The sequence below is a fragment of the Gymnogyps californianus genome, chromosome 5, assembly GCF_018139145.2.
Source record: "Gymnogyps californianus isolate 813 chromosome 5, ASM1813914v2, whole genome shotgun sequence".
Classification (NCBI taxonomy): Eukaryota; Metazoa; Chordata; class Aves; order Accipitriformes; family Cathartidae; genus Gymnogyps; species Gymnogyps californianus.
The window spans coordinates 71,230,346-71,250,963 of NC_059475.1; the positions used below are offsets into that span (position 1 = coordinate 71,230,346).

At 43.8% G+C, this 20,618-nt stretch overlaps 1 long non-coding RNA gene across 3 annotated transcripts; it reads left to right on the top strand.

Moving 5' to 3' along the window:
- The first annotated feature begins 346 nt into the window (after positions 1 to 346).
- LOC127016874 (uncharacterized) lies at positions 347 to 19,394 on the top strand. Of its 3 annotated transcripts, XR_007766524.1 has the most exons (7): positions 347 to 455; positions 8,033 to 8,124; positions 8,730 to 8,916; positions 10,997 to 11,058; positions 14,063 to 14,317; positions 17,843 to 17,964; positions 18,595 to 19,394. It is a non-coding gene; the product is annotated as an uncharacterized LOC127016874 (long non-coding RNA). The 3 variants fall into 3 exon arrangements; XR_007766525.1 differs by lacking the exon at positions 14,063 to 14,317; XR_007766523.1 differs by lacking the exons at positions 14,063 to 14,317; positions 17,843 to 17,964; positions 18,595 to 19,394 and adding an exon at positions 12,647 to 13,466.
- The last annotated feature ends 1,224 nt before the right edge of the window (positions 19,395 to 20,618 follow it).

Here is a 20,618-nt window from a genome sequence, read left to right on the forward strand (position 1 = left end):
TCAGCAGAATAGCATTCTGACATACAGAAAAGAAATAACTAGATCTTACCATTTAATAGTAGTTCAGGTCAACTTTTGCTATAACTTATGCCCTTGCAATACGTAACACTTTGCTTGGGGATAATCAAGGGGAGGAGGGTTGCTCCTGGGGCCATTTTGTAGTGAATGTTGATCACACATCGATTAATAGTATCTGTGTTTAGTGGCTCATTAACACGATACAGCTGACACTGGCAGGAGTTTAGGCAGCTGCACAGGAGGTGCTCGTCTCATTGTCTTTATAATGCTGACCCTCTAGTTTAGCCTTGAAGCTGGTGCTGGGAAGGTGTTTGAGGCTGCTCTGTTATTGCAAAGAATCATGGTACAGCAGCGGCACTGGGAGTAAGTGTGCGGTGCTGAGCATGGTGATGCCCAAGTGCTCGCTGTGCACAAGCTCGGTGTGACCGTGGCCTGAGGTGAGCCAAGTTTGCCAAAGTATGAAACTGAGATTATTTTTTTTTTTTTTTAATATGAGCTCCGGCTTAACATTGACAAAGCAGTGGTGCCACATCCCCTGTGGTGGTACCAGTTACTGCCTATGGAGATGAGTAAGTCATGGCTGGTGCTCTGTGGCTCGTTGGGCTCCGTTGTCTCTGCTTGCTGATGCTGTGAATGCCATGTTGCTCCCTAAGAAAACAGTCTTGCAAAACAGGTGACTGAGTTTTGTTGTTTTTATCTTTCTTTGGACTGGCTTGTGTTGTTTAAGTACAAAATATAGATTACTTATTCCTGTGGCTGTTACTGTGTTTCCTAGTTGCCTGAATGATGAGCTGGCTTCTCTTTTGGGTGGGAGGTGGGTGAATTTAGCTGGAACACAGCACAGTTAATGAGACCCTGGCAATAGTCTTCTTGACAATGTCTGATTTGGAAAGGTCTCATCAAGAGCAGGACGGTGGGGATTATTCACAAGAACTGAGTTACCTGGGTGGTTTCAGTGCCAGAAGGTAAGGTCCAGAGTGGGAGCAGTGGAGTACTTTGAGTTCACAGGGGTTCAGGATTACAAGCTAATGCTTTGGCCTGGTGCATGCACAAGGTGTGCTGCTGCAGCTTGTGTTAGTACTGTGGACGCAGGAGCAAGCCTGCAGCACGTGTAGGTGTGGGTTGCAGTTGGACCACTTGGGTAATGAGGGAGGAATCCAGTCCCAGAGGTAATCCTGAGAAGCCTTTGAGTTTAGCAAAAGCAAATAGGTTCTTCTCTGTGCAGCTGAGTTGCTTTACTTTGGACTGTTGGAAACCACTCCTCCTCTGCTGAAAAGCCAGTGTAGCTAACAAACTTTAGAGGCTGTGAAGCCTTTTTTGAACAAAACTCAAGAGCTGCTGCAATACCCGGTGCCTCTTGTTGTGACTGAAACGCATGACACTATGCTCTGAGTGTGAGCTGCAGGGGCTGCCCGCTGAGCGGACACCATGCTGAAGGGCAAAAGAACAAGGCAGATGTAATGTGTCTTCATAAATGGGGACAGAGTACTGTGTGGGGACTCAGCACTACCACAGGAGGAAACAAGAGAAACCCATTGCTCAAGAGTTTCCCCTTTGCCTGGGCAGTGCTACCATGAGCAAAACCTTCCTCTGCTCTTACTCTTCTGGGCTCTCTGGTCAGGCTTGCGTATGTGCTTTTAAACACACTTGGTGACCTAGACACTGTGGGGCTTCTTGAGGGTTTTCTCAAATAAAAACACTATTTCATATTAAAATGAAATTAATGCCACACTATTTCATATTAAAGACTTTGTTGAGACCAGTGACTGGTTGACAGCAGGTGATTAAGAAAAAACGTAAGAAATAGAGTTTGAATAGAGTAGTCCTTCCTCTGGCTCTTATTCCCAGCTTTCAGCAGTTACTGGTACAGGGATTTCTTGGCCATTGGATTTAATAACCACCAGTGGACCAGCCTTACACAAATATCCCCAAATTACTTTTGAATCCACGTATCTCTGACATCTGATGGTAGTGAGTTTCACAGATTTTATTACGCAGTAGCTGAAAATGCTTTTGATTTGTGTTAAACTTCTTTGAAGATCTTTCTGCTATTTAATCTCCTTGAGAGTGGAAGACATCGTGTGTAACTGGAATATTGAGGTCACTGAAGAGTGGGAGAGCAAAGAGAAACATGGTCCTGAAAGAGATGGTGGGTGGGAGCTGTGCCTTTTTACTTAAATCAAGTGCATGTGAAGCTTTCCAGCTTGACTCTGGAGCATATCCAAGCAGCAGAGTAGCTATTTTTGTTAAACTGTTTTCCTGAACAGCTGCCTACTCATGAGTGTTCCTCTGCATTTACTTTGTCTCAATATTCCTTTGGTAACAGAACACAGTTGTTTAGTCTCAGATTAAAAAAAGGAATTAAAACCCTAGCATATATGCAGGTCTGGGTCTTCTCAGTACTTTTCTGTTGTTGCTGTGGGTAGTTGAATTTAACTCCTAATTACATGGCGCAATTTTGCGGGTTAGGCAGCGTTGATACTTTAAAGTAAATTCTACAGCCTTAAGAATTGCCGTTTAGAACTGCTTTGGATACAGAAAATGTTTGGTGTCTGCTAGCTGCTTTATCAGACCAGTTGCACTTGAATTTCAGCACGCTGTTCTGTGCCTGAGACATTAATATTTCTACGTACCTGATTATCTTGGTGAGATTTGTACTCATACACAGGTGTTAGAACATAAAATGCCTTTATATAATATCTGAGGATCTGTTCATTATGGCAAGATTAATACATAATAAAGTAATAAAATTCAGAATTTACCTAGCACTTCAAGCACAGTCTGATTCTCCTCACCACACGGATGCAAGTATTTTTAGTTTTCCAGTTTGAAACTTTGCTGGCTCCAAAGAAGAGGCAGTTCAAGACACCTTTAAGCTAAGCATAACAACTCTTCTCACTGAAGTTTATTTGGGGAGAGGCAGATCCATTTCATAGCCTATGTTGTCTTGTACCATTCTATGTCCTAAGCTGAGGAGGGGCCTGGATTAGGCTGTATCCAGGGGATCCCTCATTGGGGAAGGCTATTTTGAACCTTGGTGAGAGCCAGAGGGATGCTCGCTGACTTCAGGGCACAGAGCTTCAGCTGCTGAACAGACCAGACAGATTCAGAGCTGCTGTTGTACAGCTGTGTGCTCTGGCCAGCACCTTCAGCCCATGGGAAATGGGGTTCAGGTGCAAGGTTGAAAGTGTCCATAACTATGCAAAATAAGCTTGCAAATTATTTAAATATAATTCCCTGTAGAAAGCTAACAGTAGTAAATGAAAATGTTGATGAAGGGACTGCAAAATAAGCCCACGGCTGCATCCTTGCAGGTGACTAGTCTTGTCTGTTGCCACAAAATGTTGTTCTGTAGCCTTAAAGTAAAGGCTCATTACCTTGGTTTTGCCCCAAAGCAGCGGGAAGGGGTGGTGGTGTTACTGTCACTGCACAGTACTTACGTTTGGATGTGCCCTGCAGCAGTATTAGCTGCTGGTGTGGGCTGGGGGCTGCTCCACCTTGCCCAAGGAGGAGCGGTGCCCGTGGACCTCTGCATCCTTCAGCAGCGTTGGGAGCAGGGGACACTTGCCAGCCTCTGGAGACAGTTCATCCCTTTCGTCTCCCTCCCTTCCTCTGTTGGAGGTGCCTCCTCTGTACCTGAAAGTGCGGAAGGACAGAGGTCTGTCCAGGCTCACCTTGCAGCCTTCGCCTCTTTCCAGCAGTCTGTCCCCATGCTTCCTTACATCTGCTGTTAACAGATTTCCCAGGATAGGAAACTTCTCTTGTGCAATTTTAACTCATTACTCTGTCTTATCCTCCATCCTCATTCCCTTTTTCAATAAACATGCATTTTCATACCTGAATTATGTTACCAGAACTGCTCACTCCCCTTATGATTAGGCCAGAAATCTCAGATCTTTCAGTCTTCCAGATGGGTTATGGTGCCTAGATATTTACTGATTCTTGGATTGTTTTTTTCTTAAAAAAAGGTGTGTTTTCCTTTCTTTTTCTGTATCCTTTCCATTAGGTGTTCTTCCCTCTTGCAAGGCTGTGCTTAGACCGCACACACTGCTCCAGCCGAAGCCTCCCTGCTTCTCCTGGCTGTGATGCTTTCCTCCCGTGTACAGCTTCCTCCTCTGCTGAACACATCCCAGGAGGATTAAGCTTTTTTTTCCCCAGCAGTGTGTTGTTGCTGACACAGGCTCTGTTTGTGATCCCCTCTACCTCCTGGATCCCTTCTGCCAAAAGTGCTGCCTTACCATTTTTCTTTTTTCCCCTGTTTCAGTGCTACTGAATTTTTATCCTACTTCTTATTTGTCCAATTTCTCAAGATACTTATGCACTCTAATCTCACCCTTTTTAACTAGTGTCTTGATGCCATCAACAAAAAAAGCATGCTCTCTTCCATCATCTGCACCCATGATAGACACGTGGAGCAGACCTGAATCCAGCCTCTGCACAACCACACTACTGATACCTGACCTCGAAGCAGGAAGATCTCGCCAGTCTTTCACCCAGCCTATAGTTAATGTTTACATGGAGGAAGTCTTGTAAGCTGGTCACAATCCTTGCTAAAATCAAGCTATGGGTTATTTACTTTCCTTTCCGGCAGTTCTGCTGTCTCATTATGGAATGTCAGGTTTGTTTGGCAGGACTTGCTCTTGATGAATCTCGTTTGGCTACTATGCATCACCTTGCGATTTCCTGGTGCTTGCAAGCTCTTGTTTGTGTGTCTCTTCCAAATTTCTTATGCTTGAAGCTAAGGTGATCTGTAATTATACATCCCCTCTCCTTTTTTTTTTCCTTATGATATGCATGTGTTAATGGATCTCAATCACACAAACATACACCAGCTTGTAATTATTAGTCCTGGCAAATATCCATTCAACTTATCTGTTGGCTGTGTTATTTTCTTATTTAAGAGAAGATGCAGACTCTTGCAGTAATGCAAGAATAGGAACACAGTGTGCACACAGTTAAAGAGACACTTTGTCCTGTTTCTTCATTTTATGGCTGCGTGAAGCTGAGATGTGCGAGGTGTAGCTGAGGGCAGAACAGAGCCCACAGTTTATGATACAATGGTCTAATCTCGCCATACAAATGGCCTGTCAAGTTAGTTACATGATCAGCTAATCAAATATGGATGAGATGTTTTTTCACTCCTGTTCCCAGCTAGGTAAGTGCTGAGCTTAAGCAGATCACTTTGTCATGCCACTTGGAACTGCACATTATTTTCTCACTTTCTCTTGAGTAATTTCTTATAAGTTTCCTGCTTACCTTTGAATAGAATAGCAGCTACTTTGGTCATCCATCAAAGCAGAGCTCGATGACAGTAAGTTTTACAGTAATACTGGCTGATTCCTGGGCAGAGTAGACATCAGCACTCCACAAAGATAGAGTTGTCATCACAGATCAAAAACCTTGGGGAAAACTAAGTGATCCTTTCTCCTGCTATCAAAGCCAGAATTAAGAAGACAGTAGGAGAGATGTAGCAGTATAAATAGCATACGAAGACAGTGGCTTAATCTTTGGGATATTAAAAGCCTTAAAATTCAGGGTATTGCTCCCCAAAACCTCTGCAAAACTAGAGCTTTGTCTGTATGGCTTGCATGCAAAGGCAAAATACTTTTTTCTTTCAAGAATTAGTAATGTCACTGACTCTAATGTCAGACTAATTGGTGGAAGAAATTATTTTAGACTATTGACAAATATTCCAAGTAAACTTTTGTATTCAGAAAAAAATGTCTAAAAGACAGAAAATGGCTATCCTTCAAACTCCTGGTTTTCCACCAACGTGTACAACTTCTCTTCTCTCTGGACATCAGCCCCCTTGGAGATGAGTGCTTCTGTTAGCAAAGTGAAACCCGTGCCCATAGCACGCGTGACACCAGCTCTCCAGCACTGCTTACGCTGTGGCTCTGGATTAACAGGAGTGAAACCAACTGCTGCCTCCTGCCACCTGAATGGCACTTCTCTGCAAACTTTCCTGAGCCCTGCCTTGCTCTACAGATAACACGAAACAACGGCTTTTCCCCAGTTTTGTAATGAAAATATATCACAGCGGTAGAACATGCAGAGCAGACAGCTTGTGTCCCCTCGGGCAGAAGCAGACGGTGCTGGTGCCCCTGCTCCCCATCCCCTCCCCTCCTCGGGCTGTACCTGGTGCTCACGCAGCTGAAGGATGCGGTTTCTGACGGGTCCAGCCGCATGCCGCTGTCGGAGTAGCGCAGCAGGTCAGAAGTATCCTGCCAAGAGAGTTTATTGTCAGAAACCTGCCACTTCATCAGCAGTGATGTGTTTAGCAGAAATCTGTCAGTTCTCAGAAATTTAAGAGGGAGCAGGCAGGATGATGGCAGGGCTCGGAGAGGGAGGAAGCGTTAAGGTCATGGTGAGTCTATTTTGTCGTGAGCAACCTGAGTGTATATGTACAACTCAGTTCAACTTGCATCCTAAAAATAGTTTGACTGACTGTCCCCCACGTCCCCGTTTATACATGTCTCAAAAGCTCACAGTATTTTAGTTTTCAGCCTTATGTGTTCATGCTCACTGATGCTAACCTTGCTTTTCAACCTAAATACAACTGTCCTTTCCCTGATGATATCCATGATATATTTATACAGAGCCATCACACTGCCAGCCTATATGTTGCTTATCTATATGAGCTTCCTCTTATATGAGCAGGTCTCCCCTCCCTGACCACCCCAGTAACTGTGTTCTGGCCCTGCAATTTTTAATTTGTCTTTCTACATGGTAAGCTTGATGTTAAGCCTTCTGCACGTGTGATGAACTACATAGCCTATCTGTGAATTCAAATGCAAATGTAACACCTTGTTCGGAGGAGATTTGGGCCTTTTAGAGGATAGGATTAGACTTAAAAATGAGCTTGACAAATAGGATACATCTTTGGGGTAAAAGTGAGATGAAATTCAAGGTAATGTGAAAACTGCATTTTGGCTAGAGCAATCAACTTCACAAATTGAGGATGGGAGGTAGACGTAATGCACTAGATATATGGAACGGTATGTATATCTCCATATATAGTCTGTTGTGATTTCAGGTATCTTGGAGCTCGTATGAGGTCCCAGCAAAGAGCAGGTTCCCTTGTGCTGGATGACAAACCAGGTTGCAAGACAGCTTTCTGACAGTTGCAGGGTCAAAAAGGAGTGAGAACGTCATCAGAGTTATTAAGCTGCTGGTGCTCCAGGGATTGTGTGCTGTCTGGAAGAGGGGCACGTTTTCAAGCTAGGGTTCTGCTTAGCAAGGAAGTTTCAGAGACTCCGATATTTTGCATCATGGTTTCTCTAGCTGTAGGGAAATGCTGAACAACTTTGTCAAAATATCAAAAATAGTTAATACAGCTGTAAGAAGAAATGTTTTGGTTTCTTATATCCCAAGAGTTGAGGGTAAGAAGTAATTTGCCATCTCATGGGAAACAAACGGTTTTGTGAAGATGGGATGGAACCCAAAGGGGGATCCGGCAAAGCACAACTTACCTGGGAGTCAAAAGACCTCGATGAACGTCATAAATTTAAATCTTCCCCACTCTTCCAAGTTCTTCTGTGGTTCGCAGGTAGCTTGCCCAGTTTGTTCCAGAGAGCCTGTGTTAAAGTGGATGCTTTCCAGTTTTGTCTAAACACGCTTTTTCTAGCAGAAATAGTCAACAGTTCTACTTGTCCTGTTCCCATCTGTATCTGCAGCAGGTAAGCGTGTGCTGGGCAGCTGTGGATAAGCTTTCCCAAATACTTATATTGGGAGACCGAAAAGATTTGGGCAACAGATTTTCAAAGCAACATATCTTTGAATATTTTTACCTCTCTAACAAATAGAGCACTCCAGATTCAAGATGTTATTCAAAATTTACTTGCAATATGTATCTATACTGGAACTCTTGCAATCGTCCCCCTAAGTATTTGACAAGGATATTCGTGGTGTATAACCTGCTTTTTCTCCAAGTGAAGGAAATTCACAACCATTAGGTTGCATAATCTACTTTTACTTAAAGAAATTGAATAACAGAAGCTGTTTTTTTTTCCAGGTCTCTGCATCCTTTCTTGCAACTCACAAGAGAGTAAAGCAGAGGAGGGAAATCCCAAGCAAAAAAAAATGCTTGGAGCCCAAGGACTCCGGGTAATGGTTTCTCTTAGAACACCTTGTTTGCAGTTAAAATGGAAAAATCTAGCTTTTCCAGGGACCAATTTTATGTGAAACTAAACTTTGATCTTCAATTTTCATTGTCTGTTCATGAGGGGGGAAAAAGGAAACTTTGCACAGGGGGTTCAGGGAATGAGGAAAAAAATCAATATCAATAGCATAAACCAGAACTATATCTAAGACAAATCTGCAGCACGCTCTCACTCTTCTCAGTTTTAAGTTAAGCTGTGCAAAAGGCACATTACTGGATGGACTGAGAGAACTGGTGATAAGCAGTGATAATCTGTTTAAGATGTTGATAATCCAGAAATCTGCGTTGTACGTTGACCAGAATTTACCATCAGCAAGACCTAGGGGAAGAGGTAGTTTTTAGAATGGACAAATGAAAACTCTCATGGGAAAAGGGAAAAAAATCTTTCAAAATAATGGAAATATGTATCTTTTCTGCTCAATATTTTGAAACATGTTTGGCACGATCAAAGTGAAGAAGATCCCATCTTGGGAACGAATTGGGACTGTAGCAAAGCCAGGACGGGGTTTGATACTGTGGTCAAGAGCTGAAGATTTGTGTTTCGCCCTAGGACATGTGAAAATCTGATGCATGTTCCTCAGTCAGGAGTTTGTAGGGGTGCTCTGAGAAGTTTTCCTCCCTATAACTCCACGTGTGGCCAGAAAACAAAATCCACAGGACTGGTGCGGTCCATGTGAACTGCAGGAACAAGACATCGCACCATCCATGGGCAGATAAATTGAGCTGGCAGAAACCAGGTAGGTCCGAGTCTGAGATGTTGAGCAAAGGGGCAAAACCAGAACAGCTACTGGGAGGGGACACATGGACAGGAGTCACCACATGCAGAGCAACACTGAGAGAACCTGCAGTCTTATCTCAGCCTGCAAATGGATGGACTGCTACCCAACACTGAAGATTCAGTAACAAGTTCATCCATGTGTCTACATACTGAAGCCATGGTGCTGTGGCTGGAGCTTTCAGTTCAGGAGGGGAAACTCCTGTGAGCAACTACAGGCTCTGAATTGTGTCTCTGGGGTTGCAAGGTGTAGGTGTACATCTAAGGTAAGAGTCATTGAAGAAATAGGTGTATTGATAGAAAGTGAGATAAGGGTAAGGCTGTTTTACCAGAGGGAATCATGCAGAACTAACAAGACATCTTTCTTGGTCAGAAAACTGCTTTTCTAGGTCAAGCAACTGTAGTTGATTCTAGGTACTGAGGTTTCAGCTCCTCTTGTGACTAATTGCAAACTATTAGTTCAGCTGGCAAGAAAATGAGCTAGTTACAAGAACTATGCAGGGATTAGGGAAATGATGGAGGGCTATCTTTAGAAAGGTGTGAGGCTTCAGGGATGTCATTAGCATGAAAACTGGAGTGTGGGGAGGATCAGCACATCCCAAAGGAAGGAGTCGGTCTGAATGAACCATGCAGGCAGGGAGGAGGAAGGACCAGGCCTTGTCTGCTGAGTTTGGTGCATAGTTTGCTGATTGACTTATAATATCGTTCTGTTTGAATTTCCTTTCATAATAATACATCTCTTAAATGTTATCTGCCATTGTGACATATCAGCAGTGCATTGGAAATGGCATCTGATTCCTCCCTGACCATGCTTGCTTGGGCTGTACAAGAAGGGAGAGCTCTTCCTTGAATGTTACTGTGCTCTGTTCCCCTCCACACCCCTGCCAGCTGAGGTGGCTTGAGTGTTATTAGAGAGCTCATAAAGCAAAGACAGATTGGCACCACTGTTTTAATAACTTCCCCCAAACCAGCTGTCCTTCATTCTTCCCTCTCTTCATTTAAAGAGAGAAAGAAATACAAACCTAAACTAGACAATTGTGGCAAAGTAGAAACCTTGAAATTGTTTTATTGCTATGTTCTGTGCCTACATCACCTCTTGCTGACCTGCTTTTCACCCTGCTCCTAGCACAGATGTATTTGGGAAGACATATATACTATAATTCAGATTCTTGTCTTTGCTTTTTGTTCCTGTTTTTCTTTCCTTTTTGTCATTCTTCTTGCAAGTAGTGCCTATTTTGTCTTAGCTTATGGCATTATCTTATTCAAACCAATAACTATCAACATTTTTTGTTGTTACTGGATATATCATATTGGTGATGTGTGTTCTAATTCAGCTGTAGGCACCTGGGTAAGTACTGGTTTCACTGTAAGTTCTCTGTAAGTTACAAAAGCAAATGGAAGGACTAAGAAGTCACTTTACAATAACTTATCGGGATTTGTGAGTGTATTGGGGTTTCTTAAAAGAGGTAGTAAGTGGCTCTCCCTTGTGGGGGAAAACTCTACAAGCCTTAAAGGCAAATGCTACCTGGCTGCTGCCGATTTAGGCACTTGGAGGAGACCTGGGTTCGGTCCCTTTTTCATGGGCATTTGCCCCAATTCTGTGGAGGGGAACCTCCGTGCCAAGGAGGTGGCGGGGCCAGAGCTGGGGGTGGTGATGGCCACCAGCCTGGGGAGCAGCGGGAGGGAGCATGTGGGTGCCGGGGTGCTGGCAGCTGCTGTTGTTGGGAGAGTTGAGATGATGATGCTGCCGGGGAGGAGGCGAGAAGCTGCCCCGCTGCCTTCCTGGGGTGGAAAACACCCCTCAGATATCACAGGATCAAAGTTCTGCCTCTCCAGCTCTGTATCTGACGTGCACGTTCAGAAATAATTGCTTGATTTTATTTTTTATATAAAAGGACAACAAGCTATTTTCACTGTAGGGGGAAAAAAAAAACCACGCAACTTTGGTCTCTTCCAATTTGTTTCTGTTAGTAGTACTAGGCAAGCTGTGCTTCAGTCGTGCCAGCAGTGCTGCTGTTTGGCACTTAATTCCTCTATTCCAGAATACTTGAGGAAGTAGTCTGATCGCTGCAGGTACCCAGGAAAAGCTACTCTTGGTGATATCGTAAGTATCATTCATTTTTATATATTAAAAAAACTACTTAAGAGATCAATTATTCCTGTGATACACTTATGGTATCTGTGAGAGCTAAGGACATTCGATCAGTTGGATAGATAAACTTAAAATCATGGGCTCCATAAAGATAAGTTTTACATCTCTAATAAAAAAACTGCTGTGGACTTTATGTAGGCTCTTGATGAGCTAGAAGGAAATACATATTCCACTCAAGATAAAACTTTCTTTTTTAAAATTAGTTTACAGCAGTAATTGCATGGTGAGAATCACCGTAACAGTGGCCAGCTTCAAGTGCGTGTGGCTAACATCTGGGGAAGCAAAACAACAATAAAGAGGCTTTAATCGAAAATGTGACCCTACCCCACTGAAAAGGCACCAAGCTGTAACAAATGCTTGTGATTGCTATCAGTAAAAATATACTTCTAGAAATGTCTTTACAACCTCTGCGTAGAAAACTGGCATCCATTTCTCTCGCCTGGTTTGGCTTTGCCCATGCTAATATTTTAGAAACTGAATTTGCTGAGATGATGCTTGGGGTAGTGAGACCCTCAATATTGGGTGTTTGAGTGGGTGGTCCTGCCGGTACAAGGGAGATGTTGATTGTGTTCAAGGCTTCTTGCCCAGGCTCTAGCACCGGGCTGCCAGAAAGCAGAGTTTTTAAAATGATGACTTGAAGGGTTTGATTGTAGCAGGCTCTGGTTACTGGAGAACCCTGTATGTGTGAACAAATGTACCAAAGAAATTTTCAGGTGCAGTGAACTCCTCTTCATTGAAAACTACTATTTGTGTAAGATGGACTGGTTGGTGGGGTGAACAAGGAGAATCAGAAGAAGGGATGGGGAAGCCAGGACACTAGACTGCCAAGCAGTGATGAGGGTGAAGGAGTCTTCTGTTTCAGAATCAACCCTCCAAATCTCCTGGATACAAAAGGCATTTTTATTTTTTCATCAGAAGTGGAACAGCCCAAGCCCTGGAGTTTTTTTACAGGCGTTCAGGTCTGTCTGGCATGAGAGCAGTGGCTCCAGTCAGGGAGTATCTGTAAACCAGAGCAATGCCTGGTTTGGGTGTTGCTGCTTCTCTTTTGGGTCTGTGGTTTTTTCCTCCTTGCTGCTATGAAATGTCTCATCTTCATCTAATGCACTGATGAAAAAAAAATGTAAACCATGAATGTTTTTGCAAAGGAGGATTTGTTCTTTGCCCACCAGCCCTGTCACTCAGTGCAGTCCTGGGTGTCACTGAGGTCTGTGTTATGCCCAGGAACTGAATGAGGTAACGAACCCATCACATTTTTATAATTTCATAAAGACGGGGAGGAGAGTTTTTTGCCTGTCAGACTTACTAAGTGTATCTTATTTTTGAGAAAGGTTGATGTTCATATACAAATGTTACTGACCACAAGGTCCTAAGCACACTGGGACCAGCCCAGGTCCTCAGCACAGCCCAATACCTGATGCCTACAGAAGTGTAGGAGCTAGGGAAGCACATGGTGTTTTTTTCCTCCAGATTATAACCTCTAAAAGTCTGTGGTGCTGTGACCATGGGCTTCAACACCCATTAGTTCATTTTTCTTCATTAGTATGTCCTTCTGAAAGCCCACTGCACCCGGCAGCAAGGAGCCCTGCAGTGCAGCTGCACGGCGCGTGAACTCCGGCGTGGTACCTCTGAGCCGGAGCGGTGTCTGCCTCCAGTCCCTGGGAAAGATGAAGGACTGTTCCTTGTTAACCTCGCCAGCCCTTCGTGGTTGTGTTGACCTATGTCCTATTCCCCTCTATTCTCTTCTCCATGCTGGAGAAGCATAGTTTATTTGGGGAATATTAGGAAAAAAAAAACAAACCCTGAAAATATGGTCCATGATGTTATTTCAAGCTGATGGCTCACACATTACAGGAGCCTTTAATCTTCCTTGGGATAAAGTAAAACCTAAATTACCAGCTGGCTGGGAAGTGCTGTGATGCTGAGCCTCAATACCAGAATGGGTTGATTCTGGGCACGCAGCCAGGGGGTTATTTGCAGGACAGAATAAAGTCCCTGAAAATGTTTAGCCTCTACCTGGCCCCTCAAATCTCTCTGTGCACAGTTTTATAGGCCTGATTTGCAAATATTTAAAATTGGGTTAATATTAGCAAGAAAATATTACATGTTTTCTTGCTAAAAATTTAATGATATAACTGAAGAGTATTGCTTAAAATGATACTATTATCAAAATGATACTATTATTGCTCCAAGCCTTGAAAATGCTTCTTAGGATAATGCTTATTTCAAAGTAGATGCTCCCAGTTTCAGAATTGTAAATATTAAACAGATGCAGTTTGTACTACACATCCATATGATGCGCGTGCAATTGCAACTTGTGCTTAGTATTGTGCTGTACCTGCTATGTTATAATTAAATTCTATAGAAACAACACTCTTAACTTGCCAAGCTTTTCTCTAAATTGGTGTTTTTCTATATCAGAATTTCAGTCATATTTACCCTCTGAGTTTTACAATACAACTTTTTGCTTACAAATCAAGAGAACTTTTCTATTTTTACCTTCCTAAATTGTTCACACTTCAGAACTGTCAACAGCCAAAACCAAAACTGACACACTTATATACAGTGCAGCTCTGCTGCAACACTGAGTACATTTATTACTCATAAGTGAAGATTTTATATCAAATATACCTACAGCAATACTTTCCATGTATTAACAGATTCCCTGTATTTCTAATTTTGAAAGAAAGTAAGGACTGGTTCCTGTAAAGGAGTGACTACTCCAGCTATTCCAGATTTTTGCCAGTACTGTTTCTGCTGTTGGATTAAAAAAAACTAAAACACTTCTGTGTACCTTCAAAATTTATGCCCAGCTTACATCTGCAGTCGTACCTGGCCTATTGGAGGCTGAATGGACTGGCTATGGTAATGATCCACCACCTCTGTCTGTGACCTCCTTGGTTTCAGTAACTGAAATGCAAACTGTATCTGTACATAATGATATTTCCGCAATTTTTAGGCTCTCCACCTTCCCTCAGGAGATGAGCTGCAAATACTGAAGTCATAAGCTGAGATCCAGGGGTGCTGAACAGCAGCAGCAGTTCTTGCTCTGTTCGCATGGCTAGTGAGAGGTGCTGTGTGTGTCCCCCCCAAAATGGGAGGCAAAGGGAACTCAAGAAGCATCATCAGTCTGCAGTAAAGTTGGCTCTTTTGCTAAGTTGTGATTCTTCATCTGCAGTTCTTCAGGGGCTTATATCCTGAATGGCAGGTCAGGGTAAGTACCGCTCAATTTTCAGTAGTTGTCATATATCTTCCCCAAAAGAGCATGTCACCAGGAAAAAGAAATTCAGAATGATTATGCTCAATTTATAGTGGTGTTCTTGGTAGGGAGGGCAGGGGCCAGGTGGATGTGTCTCTGGAATGAAGCGGCTAAAATGCAATGAACCTAAGCAGCAATTAGCAGTGTGCAAGTTAAGCCTGTCTCACGGCAGTGATGAGAGCTCCAAGCTCCCGTGCTGTCTGCCGGGGCCGTTAATCACGGCTGGTTCTGGGTGCTCCTGGCCACACCACACCGTACATCTCCATAAACACAGGTGGCACTGGGAACACTGTTTGACATGGAGCATCACTCAGGCTAATTTGTTATAACTTGTCCTCGGAGGCTGCTAGAAGTCCATCACATAGATATTTGCAGGTGAGGAAAAGTGTCTGACGAGTGGTGATGGGACCTGCAGCATGAATGTCACCAAAGCACTAAGTCACCTTTGCAGTGGCTGTCACAAGTGTGACCTGGTGCTCAGACTGCGATGCACCCTGCGGTGCGTGGGGACTGCGCCGTGCTCATTGGGCACTCTGAGCAGTGATGGACAGTGTTTACATTAACATAACAAGCTGTGATGAGCAAAAGAAGTCCTCAGACCACGTTACCTGTCCATTACAGGAGGTGACTGAGAGGGCATCATTTAAATCATTACAAATATGCATTAATCAAACTGTTGTTAAATGGTTTTATTGGGCTTTGTTATAATGTGTACTTCTGCCTTTTCCCCATTAATATATGGACTGAGACTTGCAGTGACTAATTAGTGACTGAGCTGAAATAAATGAGCCACGAGGGACTTTGCTCTTTCCTCGAGCCTTCTTGGCTAATGGTGTCATGCCTTAGCGAGATGAGCACGTTTGCTCAGCGCAGCAACAGGCCCTTTATTTATGTGGGTATTAGCAGTCATTTTAATCACCGAGTCCCTTTTACCTACTTGTGGAAAGCTGGTGAATCACTTAGGAAACCAAACATTAATTTATTAATGGGCTTCACTTGGGGACTTCCCAACCTGTTTTGCATCCCAGACACAGAACTCTGAATCTAAATGCATGAGAGGTGCAAGGCTTTGGAGGGAAGCGAATGCTGCCCAAAATCCATATTGGGCACTTCACAAACTGGTTTCAGGCTTTTGAAAGCTGCCTCCTTCATTTTTGTGCTTGTAAATTTTAGTCATCTATCTTTTACCTTTCTCTTAAGCGTCTTAATTTGTTAAATTAGAAACACAAATCATTTTACTTGACAGTCCCTTTCTATCTTTTGCACATTATATGCTTGTGCTCTAACTAGCCAAACCAAACATAGTGTGAAGGCACTTGAGCAAGAAGTGCCTTAGACTTTCCCAGCTCCTGTTAGCAGGAGGAGCAATTCTCCACACCCCTGCCTGTAAAGCTCTGCTGTGGTCCCTGTAATCTTCTTGCAGTTCTGCTAAAGCACCTGCGATGGCATATGTTTATCTCTTTTTTTTTTTTTTTTATGGTCCATCAAGAATGGAGTCAGAAGGAAAATGCGATAAGATTTGCAGGGCCCCCGGCTACAAATTAGGATCTGAATTTCAAGTTTTGCAGAACAGTCTGAAAAGTGGTGGGTGTTTTCCCCTATGTATCTGGATGAAGAAATTTTCCTTGTTTCCCTGAGTTCATTTCACTTTCTGAGCTATTTTCTCCTGTTACTTACGCTGTGTAAGTAACACACGCCCTCCCCATGCCTTGCCTTGGTGTGCCGTTGGAGAGCCCTGCAGCAGCACCCACTGATGCAGGAGGCACGTGTGCCGCTCGGGCAGTGCCGGCGGGGACTCGGATCACCTCCCGGGTGGCACGAGGCACGGCACAACCCACACGACAGACCAGGTAATCCAACACACCGCTGAGCGTGCACGAGTAATCCTTCTTAATGGTGGGTCAGTGGCATGGGTGGACTCTCCTGCCCCGGGAGCTGAGAAGGGGCACGGAGCCATGCACGATGGTAAGATGGCAGTGCCGTGAGTGTGGTCTGCTCAAGGTATCTTCAACTTCTGTTGCAAACCCTGGCAAAGCACTGGTCCTTTGTAGGCATTCTGCAACCATGGTGATTGCAGTTGTCGTGTGAAGTGGGAAATCCAGTCCTTTTCTCAAAAAAAAAAAAAAAATATTGAAGATATCACTACATGGGCTTGTTAATTTTTTTATGCCACTTCACTTGGTCACTTTATTCTTCACTATTTAAGCCTTTAGTGGCTGTTAAGGAAGAAAATCAGGACATAGAGCCTGTAGAATGATTTCTGTGTCCTTCTATCACATTCAGCCCACTTGAAATAACCTCTTGAATGGTTTGTGCTTTAAGTGTAGTGCCTTAAGATCTCTCAAACACCGCTTTTTGGGAAGGCTTGGCTGGGAACTTGGAGACAGGCTGTGGGTATGGCAACCACACGAAATCAAAGAGGGTTTTGCCTGTGTCATATATAAGACAAGACTGAGGAAAGAAACAGTGACTCCAGACAGCAAAACTGCTTCACCATCCCAAAACTCTGGGGGATGCAATACGACTCCCTGGTTTCTTTAGTGGTACCTAATGAACAAACCAAGTAAAGACACCAACTTTTTTTAATAACTGTTTTTCTCTATTTGGATTGTACATGTCTTTGCTCCTTGAAAAAAAAAAAACAGTTGCTCACGCAGCTAAATACTACATTTACTTCTCTGCATTTCAAGGTCTGGCTGCTGTGGTCGGGCATGTAACTGCTTCGGCTCAGAGAAGGGGTGAGCAAGGGCCTGCAGCGGCACGGGTGAAAGGCTGTGGCTGGAGCCTGTTAAGAAATGATGTAAATGACCACAAGGAAATAGAGGCCAAACGTCTCTGCATCGTGAAGCTTGGTGTTAAACATTTGAGTAAAGTGCATTTATGAGGGTTAGGGGGTTTTATAAGTATTTTTTTTACATTGGGAGAAGTGGCTGAGCCTGGAGCGGGTCTGCTCCATGTAGAAACAGGACCTCTAGCTGGGTCTGGCAGCTGAAAGGTGGGGGCGAGTCTTCTGCTCCCTGGGTGTGGGTGATGCTTCTCTGGGATGGACCAGGTGAGCGTGACCTGTGTGACTTGCAGAATAGAAATGGTAGCCAAGAAATTGCTGTCCTACTGTGAGATTCAGTTTAGTAAATAAATCTTGGGTTACGTGCCAGAGCAGTGTGTTCCAGATCTTGCAGTCATTCCGCATAAATCCCCCCCATCATGCACACTGTTAGTGAATACATTATTTCATCAATGAAGATAAAAGGCTGTGCTACATAATATTAAGACAATCAATACTAATAGCAGAGCAAAACATAGAATTCTTGTTTCCATCTTCTGTTGGGCTATTATCAATATCAAAATATTCCATCTGTATGCATGTGTATTGAATAATTGAGAAAAACAGGTTAAAAATGTTAACAAGCATAGCTCCTCAGTAGAAATGTATTTTAGGTGCTTTACTTTGTTCTTTCTATTCATGTTTTAACTTCACAGAGTCCCTTGGGACACTTCTTCAGGTCTGAGGGCATGGACCGTCATGGGAGACAGCCTGGGAGAGCCATTGAGTGCATGGGCTGTGGAGGAGACTGGATGCAACAGCTAAGGCTTCTTTCATGGTAATAATTCAGGCAGAGGATTTCTAGATTTGCTAAATTGAATCAAAACTTTGCAGTACAGTTCAATAATCATTTTTACAGGAAATGTAGTTTAAAGTGAACAAATCATTTTGACAGAAAACTCCAAGCAGCTAAAGATAAACTCATGTAATTTTTTTAAAATAGCTTCAATATGTCTTATATTATGATTGGCCATTAATATAACATACATTCAAAATACTTTTACTGAACCTTTTCTTTTTTTTTGTTTAATCCCTGTTTAATAATGTTGATGGGGATGAGCAATAACTTGTCTTTGGGCATGTCAACAGCGATCATTATTTTCCACTTAAAATTAAATTACATTTAAATTTTGGTTATATACATTTTCATAGCAACAAATGTTACACCATTATCTTAATATACTGCAATTTATCACCTCTGAAAATAAATAAATAAATCAGTCTACTAAAGACAGGCAGTAAACTATCAGGACAGAGACCGAAGGAATAATTGATTTGGGTGGCATTAAAGGTGCCATGCAGTTGTGTCACAGGCCTGTCATTCCCTTTTAAAGACAAAACAAAACTCAGTTTTTCAGAAACCTGAAGTTCTAATTAGTTTGATAAGAATTTCCCCACTATTTAAAAGGTGTCCTGGGAGTCCGGCTGTGTGAGAGCGAGCTTTCTGAGTCACTGCCACTGTTTCTGTGCCGGCTGTCCCCTCACCATCGAGGAGAAGACCACCCATCTTCTTCCCAGGCTTGATACCTCCTACCTTCTGCTCATCACAAGCAGGGGCTGCTTTTGTAGGTGGAGGAGGTTGCCCAGGCCGTACCAAAGCTGTGGGCTCCTGTGGTCCCAGCAGAGGAGTGGGATGACGAAGCCTCCTGAGAAGATGCAGCACGATGATTTTGGGTCCGGCAAAGCACACTCTGGAGTGTTGCTTGGCTAGAGCTGCTGTGAAGGAGAGATTTGTCTGAGTGTCAGCATCTGAGGAAAATGATCCGAAGGGCTTCCTTTTTCACTGCCAACTTCCTATGGATTTGGGGCTGCCCATGGGAAATCCCAGAGCCAGATGGCTGGAGAGCTGCTGTCTGTCTCCCTGCGGTGTGGGGTGCTGGTGGGATGAGGCTGCGGCTGCACAGTTCCTCAGTGACTCAGGGAACTAGAAAGATGCTGTTTAGCTTAACACCCCAGTAAGTATCTGTGATACAAGCATTTCACTGACTGATGCAAAATATTTTGGGAATCCTGCCCAGAGTGATAAGCCATTACCAGAACAATACTTTTTGGGGGGAGTTGCAGGCAAAGGAAAGTGTCAGGCTGATATTTATCTCCAGAAAATGCTACCGTATAAACTTTTTAAAAGTTAACTTTTAATTTAATTTAATAAAGCTGTCCCCTCAAACCAATTTTATTCTAATCCTTGAGAGGAGAGAACCTTTTAAGTCCCATAGAAAATGTTCATAAACCTTCATGTTGCTGGCTTTTTTTCCTAGTTCAGTAATAGCTGTCAGCACCTTTTGTTCCCCGCTTTCCCCTCAACAAGTTAATATGCTGCACTGCCTCCGGCCTGTGCTGTGATTCTTAATTAACAGCCCCTTCAGAATGGATTTTTGTTCCTTTTTTTGTGCAGTGGCAACAGCCATTTGTGTTTCATACAGTCTGGTAGACATCTTTGGGCAAGACCTTCCACAGGGGAAGCTCTGCCTCTGTCAGTGCATTTCAGCAGGCGTCTGCAGCACCCCGGCGTGAAACACGGGTGCTGCCCTGTGCTCACCTCCTTCCCTGGCACCGTGTGAGGATAGGGAGCTGCAGGAGCTGCTTTTACTGCTATGAGGTGACCTCTTCTACCCAGAGACAGGTTGTTCCTGCAACAGCAGCAAGTGGCAGCTGAACGTTGCCTGCTACTCTTTTCTTGGATAGAAGGATGCTCGTGCTGCAGCAACTGGTGCCGCTGGCCTCTAGCATCCCTGGGGCAGCCTGTGTGCCAGGTGAGTGATCCAGGTGAGATAGGTCTGTGCTGCCCTGAGTTTGACTGTAGCTCCTTGTATTTAGGTCGTAACACTTGAGTAAAATCCAAATAAACTTCCCCGCTGTCTTGCAGCAAGCAGGGTTATAGCCCCGTTTGCCTGGTGACTGTCCCCCTTGCGATGAAATCCTGCTCCCTATGTGCTGGATTACAACAGTACATGCTGCTGCACCAAGAGAGATTTATCAACTGTGCAAATCAATACATTTCTTAAATTAACTGGACTAGGGTAGTGGCAAGACTGCCTGAGCCAAATGCAATCTCTACACTGCCACGGACAAACATGAAATATAATGCTTTCCACAAGGCTGGTAAGCCCTGTCTTATACTGTGTCGTTGTTCTGCCATTCTTCCCACGCTGCCCCATTATTAACAAGTTCTTCACTCCCCGTGTTTTGGCCTTGCTCAAGTTGAATTTTGTGTTTATTCTAAGCGGGTAAGAGCAGCTCTGCATTGCTTGCCGCTGAGGACTCAGGGCTGCTCTGTGCACACCCCCATGGAGATGTCCGAAGCCCAGGCTTGCTCTTGCTCGGCTGTGGTGTTTGGGCAGCTGCTGCATGCAGGGCTGCAGGACTCCTGCTCTCCTGTGCATTGTGTCCACCTGCTTTTGCTGAGATGATAGATTTCCAGATCGCACCCAT